The sequence below is a fragment of the Odontesthes bonariensis genome, chromosome 10 (genome assembly GCF_027942865.1).
Source record: "Odontesthes bonariensis isolate fOdoBon6 chromosome 10, fOdoBon6.hap1, whole genome shotgun sequence".
In the NCBI taxonomy this organism is placed as follows: Eukaryota; Metazoa; Chordata; class Actinopteri; order Atheriniformes; family Atherinopsidae; genus Odontesthes; species Odontesthes bonariensis.
This window is the reverse complement of record NC_134515.1, coordinates 31,917,541-31,923,540: the sequence shown is the minus strand read 5'-3', so window position 1 is coordinate 31,923,540 and position 6,000 is coordinate 31,917,541.

The following is a 6,000-nucleotide window of genomic DNA, read 5'->3' as shown; positions in this document are numbered from 1 at the left end:
AGGTAAATCAAGTAAATTAATTCACGTTGGGCGAAATATTTCGATTGGCGACACTAGCGACGCTAGCATGTATGTATTACGCGCAACCAAGCAGTGGTCAGTGCTGTGAGATTCGGACAATGCCTGGGTCGCCAGGAAAACGCTCCCACACACTTATTTATGTCTCGGGAATGCGGGGATACACTTAATTTGGCATGGGGGTGGCGTATCCCTTTAAGTAGTGTGTCAGAGAGGTTTTTAGTTATGGTACACATTTTATTGTAATACAAATATAGTTTTACTTATGTAAAAGTAATGTAGGTCATTAATGAAGTTCATCTTAATTCTCACTAAATCATACAATGTCACCTGCCGACATACATTGGCAGGCTAACAGGATTCTACTTTGACTAGTGAGGTATAAGATACAGGAATAGTTTAAGTTTAGCTCTTTGTTTTCAGGAAACAACATTTGATAACCTACCAACAATGTAGTGTCTTCTGCTGCTTTGAAGACACAATGTCACTGGTAAAAACATACATTTTTTTAATTTATTCCTGAAAAATGGGGAGCTTATGATCTGTCTGGTCAGATTGTGACACTTGGTACTAGTAGCAGCACTTTAAGGAAGTCATATGACATGCCACAACATCCGCTAACAATGTGCTTTAGCTTTAATGCTGACTGAGATGACAGGGCATGTTCGGCCCGTTGAGGTAGCTAGTGGCCTGGAAATGATGACACGTGAATAACCGTGACCCTTCCTCTTTTAATTTAACAACAGCACATTGTGGGATTAACAGTTAGTAAGCCATCTCCCAGGAATCCTACACTGAGGTGGGTCAAATCTGTCTTCAAAGCAGGACACAGAAGTCTGAAGGGTTACAGCTCCAAAGCTTGTACTTCTATGTACCATCTATACTACAGCATCAGCAGAACAAAACAGCTTGTGGCGGACTCTGGGAAATCTTAGATTCTTAATATTCCTCTTTCCATAGGGAAATATGTGAAATATAATAATGATATAATAATATTGAGATTGAAGAAGATTACATAAACAGGAAATAAGACTGGACCAGAAACTGTTCGTGTCTATAAAAATGGCTCAAGTCAGCTCTCATCCCTGCAGAAGCATTGGTCCTGTAACATATGTGGCACCATGTATTGTGGGGTGGGGGGCTTAAAATGACATGAAGAGACAAAATAAATGTATTTAGAAGGCTGGGTCAGTCCTGTGGGTGGAACTGAACAATCTACATGCAGTAGTGGAGAGAAGGATGTTGTCAAAACTCCTGTACATCATGGATTACATCTCCCACTTTCAGCAAGAGAAATAACAATGACAAAAAGCTCCACTGCACACCACAGAGGGCTTTCCTCCCTGTGGCTATACGGTTATATAATTATTTTCTGTTGTATTTTTTAAATTTTAATTTGGTTTTAACTTCATTACTTTTGATGTGTAATTCATTTATACAGCTTCCACATTCTTGGTAGCTATTTTGAAGGAATTTCCCTTTAGGGGATTATTGATTTTATTAGTATTCAAATTTTTGGCAATGCTGATTGAAAATAACCTGATGTGCCTGATGATTTGTTACACAGAACAAACAGTGAAGTTATTGTTGGGATGCGTCTAGAGGAGACAAGTACCATCAAAACATTAAAAGGCAGATGATTGGATGAGCTGTCCCTCTGTCAATAGCTAAATTTAAATTTCTTTGTGAACCAAATCTTAAACAATCTTTTGAAAAGCCACAAAAATAGAAATTGAATCAGACATGTTTCCACTGACTGGTTTTTAAAGCTAATTAACTTGGCTGCACAGTGTTACCAGAGTGTGGTGGTATAGGCCATGTTGCTCAAGGCTGTAATTCAGTAGAAGAAGTAGTTGTCCTATCTGGAAACAAGACTTGAGGACAAACAAAACAACAGCTGCGGTAGATATCTACGAGATGGAAATGCAGAGATCTCCTCATCGTGTCTCGTAATGTGTAGGATACTACTATATATCATGTCTGGAAAGATACATGGTAAAATTAAACTTTTACTAAAGCCAGTCTAGAGAAAGGTTTTAACCCCCTCTCTTGTTTTAGAGAAGAAATACTAGCTAGATAGAATGCAATGTTATTTATCTAAGCCCCAGGGGAAAATATATTGTTGATGAATAAGGATAGGATACATCAGGGCTACCCAAATCCGGTCCTCGAGGGCCGACGTCCTGCAGGTTTTGGATGTTTCCCTGCTCCATCACACCTGATTCAGATCGATGCTTCATCAGCTGGTTTAACAACCTTTGAAGAGCTCCATTTCATCTGAATCAGCTGTGTTGAAGCAGGGAAACATCTGAAACCTGCAGGACGTCGGCCCTCGAGGACCGGATTTGGGTAGCCCTGGGATACATGATTTGAATAAATGAATAGAAGAAGCAGTCACTGTCACTGTAAAAGGCTATTGCTATCAGCATGATCTTTTGTACCATTCCCTATCGCAGCAGGGTTGAAGAAGCCTCTGACTGATGACACTCTGTCGATGGACTACTATGTTGTGTGGAGGCAGTGTGGTCCATTATGTTCTATATCATGTGCAACATTCCTCTTTGTATAGTCAGCTTTATCTCAGCTCAAGAGCAGTTCCCAGCAGAGACTTAAATTTCTTTAGATATCTCCACAAACCTTTTTAGGACCCATCATTATCGACATGACTAAAATATGCTACGTGGTTAAAAAACAACCGTGCATCAGCCACTTACACATAGCTTAGATCCTGGGAATTTCAACATTTTAATTAATAAATCTTACTCAGTCTTAGCCTTAAAGCCTGTTATTATTGTCCTTGTATTCCCCCAGTAAAATTACGACAAACACCACACCACACACACACACACACACACACACACACACACCAAACAAAAGTCTAAATTGTAGAGTGTATCTTATGTTGGAGCAACCATAAAAGAAAACCATCTTCCATTTGATCTTTTATAACAATAACTGAGATGTCCAGTTGCAGAACCCCCCTGCACCTTTAAATTGCTGAGATCAGCGCTGTTTATCTGCACCGAAACAAATCTTGCGCTACTTCTTTGCAGCCAAACATCCTGTCATTCTGCCCGAATGAGTTCATGCTCAGGGAAGCTGAGTTGAGGGAGAATATATCAGGCAAGAAAGGACAGTAAGAACTCTAAGCCTTTAAGCGCCCTTAAACACAATCTGATTTCATTGCAAATGCTTTAGCACAGAATGAGTTGTTAGCACTCTGAGCTGTTATCTCTAAAATGTTCAAACAACATTTTAGTGTATGCTTAAAAGTACTTTAATTCATCTACTTATACATTATTTGAATTATGAAGATTATAGTTGGATTTATTGGATTTGCTCTGAGAGAATCTTTCCTAAAACCTCTTTGTTTACCTGAGGAATATGACAGTGCCACTTACTGCTCCTGACACACTCCAGGCAAAAGATGGGTTCCCTTTTACTCAACTTCTGGATTTTAATTTCTTAAACATGTATGTGTCTCTGGGTTTGGTTGCTGTGGTGACTAGATCATATTTCCTTTTGTGTAATGAAAAAAACCTAATTCAATTTGTCATCTCCAGGTTCTGTTTTCCTGCACCTGGTCAATACAAGGATATGAGTCTGACCATGATTTTGGGGCTAATAAAGTAAAAAGAAGTATTTATAGCCCTAGTAGAGGTAGAAAGATTCTGGAGATATTCAGTGGAGTTACTTATTAGATTTGGATTATTATCATATGCCAGGAGAGGCTCTTTAAAAGTTTAAGTGCTGTACTTCATACAAATTTACTTAGGAAAACAAAAGTGCCTAAGCAAACAAGCAAACAAGCAAGCAAGGCCTGGTTAACATATGTATTTAGCTGCAGTGTTGAAGAAACTGCACAATGTTTTCAAGGATTTTTCATACAACCTGTTTTCACTTCCAACTCGTCAAATGACAGTTAGGAGCTCGCTGTGTTGGTTTTAAACATAGAGAGTACCCCTCACATTTTCGGACATACAAGATTTCCCAAAGTGGTAATGTAAGTGTCTCAGGACGTGTGCCATTGGAACATGGAAACTGTAAGCAAAACTTTCCACAAAAAGATCAATTTAATAGTGTATTTTATTGCCAAATAATTATTTTTTCCAAATCTTAACCAAGTGTTTTTCTTTAATGTGTAAGGACGCTTTACAGTTACATGGCATTGGAAGTCAATAATGACCAAAAACAGCAGTTTCAAAATCAGACTGAAAAACCAAATCTTTTTACTTTTTAAAATGATAGAATTATGTTTTTGTGTCAATGTTTACTTTTGAAGCAGCCAGTGTATCATTTAGGATCATAGAGAATGACTGACAATATGCACGCGCAGAGAAATTCTCTGTACAACAGAAATGAACAGTATAGGGGTACCACGTGTGTCGAAAACTGGACTCTTGACAAAGTGGCAGTTTGCGACAAGTTGTAAATGACAATTTTCTCACATAAAGTGAAGCTATCATTTTCAGATGAGTTGAAGAGGCGATGTTGATGCAGAGCAGGAACAAAACAGAGAGAAATGAGAAGAAGTTTGAACCATTTCTTGCCTTGATCAACGGGAGAAATTTAAAGGGATAGTTCGCCTCTTTTGACGTGAAGCTGTATGACATCCCATATTAGCAATATCATTTATGAACATTGACTTACCCCCTGCTGCGTCCTGTGAGCCGAGTTCCAGCTGAGTTTTGGCGTTGACGAAGGTAGTCCGGCTAGTTGGCTGGGGCTTAAAAAATAAAGCATCTTGCTTCTCAAAACAATATGCGTTCAAAAGAGTAATACCTTTGCATCACAAAATCGTCCATCCAGAAAAAGTCAGACCTCACATCGCTTGGCGCTATTTCTCTCTACCTTTGTATCACTACGGGCTGTGTAAACTGTGCAGACCGAAGAGCAGGCCGAGCACTCCCCTGCTTCTGAGCAGCAAACACCGTAACAGGTGCGGCTATCGCTAGGTGGCTGGATGCATTGATATCAAGGGAGGCAAAAATAGCCAAAACAATGACTTATCTTTAACTAAATCTTTATTGCTGCAAAATATATTTTCCCATTGGGGATTAATGAAGTGTTATTATTCATTATTATTGTTCATTTATTTATTCCATTTTCCAGTTTTTCTTTGCATCATCCTCACAGCTGCAAAATCTGAACGATTGACTTGAGATTTTGAGAACAACTACAATATTTTTTTCTCAAATTTTGAGCATAATGCGGCTATTGGCTATAGTCTGAATTATTAACATTTTAGATTGAAGATAACTCCTATTCTGCCAGAAGCTTCTAATTCAAAGACTGTTAATTAGGGAAAGTGTTTGAGTGGTGTGGATTAGATTTCAAACTTTCATGCTCTCAATGGATTTTTTTATATTGTTATATTAAGAATTCACCAGATGTCAGGTAGTGACATTCCAGGTTTTGCTCAGTGGAAGAGACTGTGTTCTTTAGATATAACATGCCTCCAACATAGAGAGGAAGAAGAAGTAAAGACCATTATAAACATTGGTCTGACACAAGCTACTAAAAGGCTCCAAGTTAGGTTATTGGTGTTTTTTTCTTTTTTATCTCCAATCATTCTGTCTTGAGATACTGGTGAATCCAGTGTTGTACATGTACGTTAAATCAAATGCACATCATGGGTAATATTAAAACTTTCTATGTCAAGTATGTTGGATTCCTGGTTACTCCTAATCTAATTCTATAAATAGCAATGTCTTAGGACATGCACAACCAAAGCTTGAAACAAACTCAAGATACATGTGGTCGCATCAGAACCGTGCAAACACTCAGTGAAGAGCAAGCATATCTTAGTTTAGCCTGTTAGCATTGTAATATTTGCAGATTAGTGCCACAACCACAACCACAGCAACATTAATCATTAATTATTTGTGAAGTTAAAACTTTGACTTGATGAAGATTCACATTTATTTTCTTTATTTTTCAGTTTTTTTTATTAAGTAGTATCATCAGTAGTAATTGTCCTAA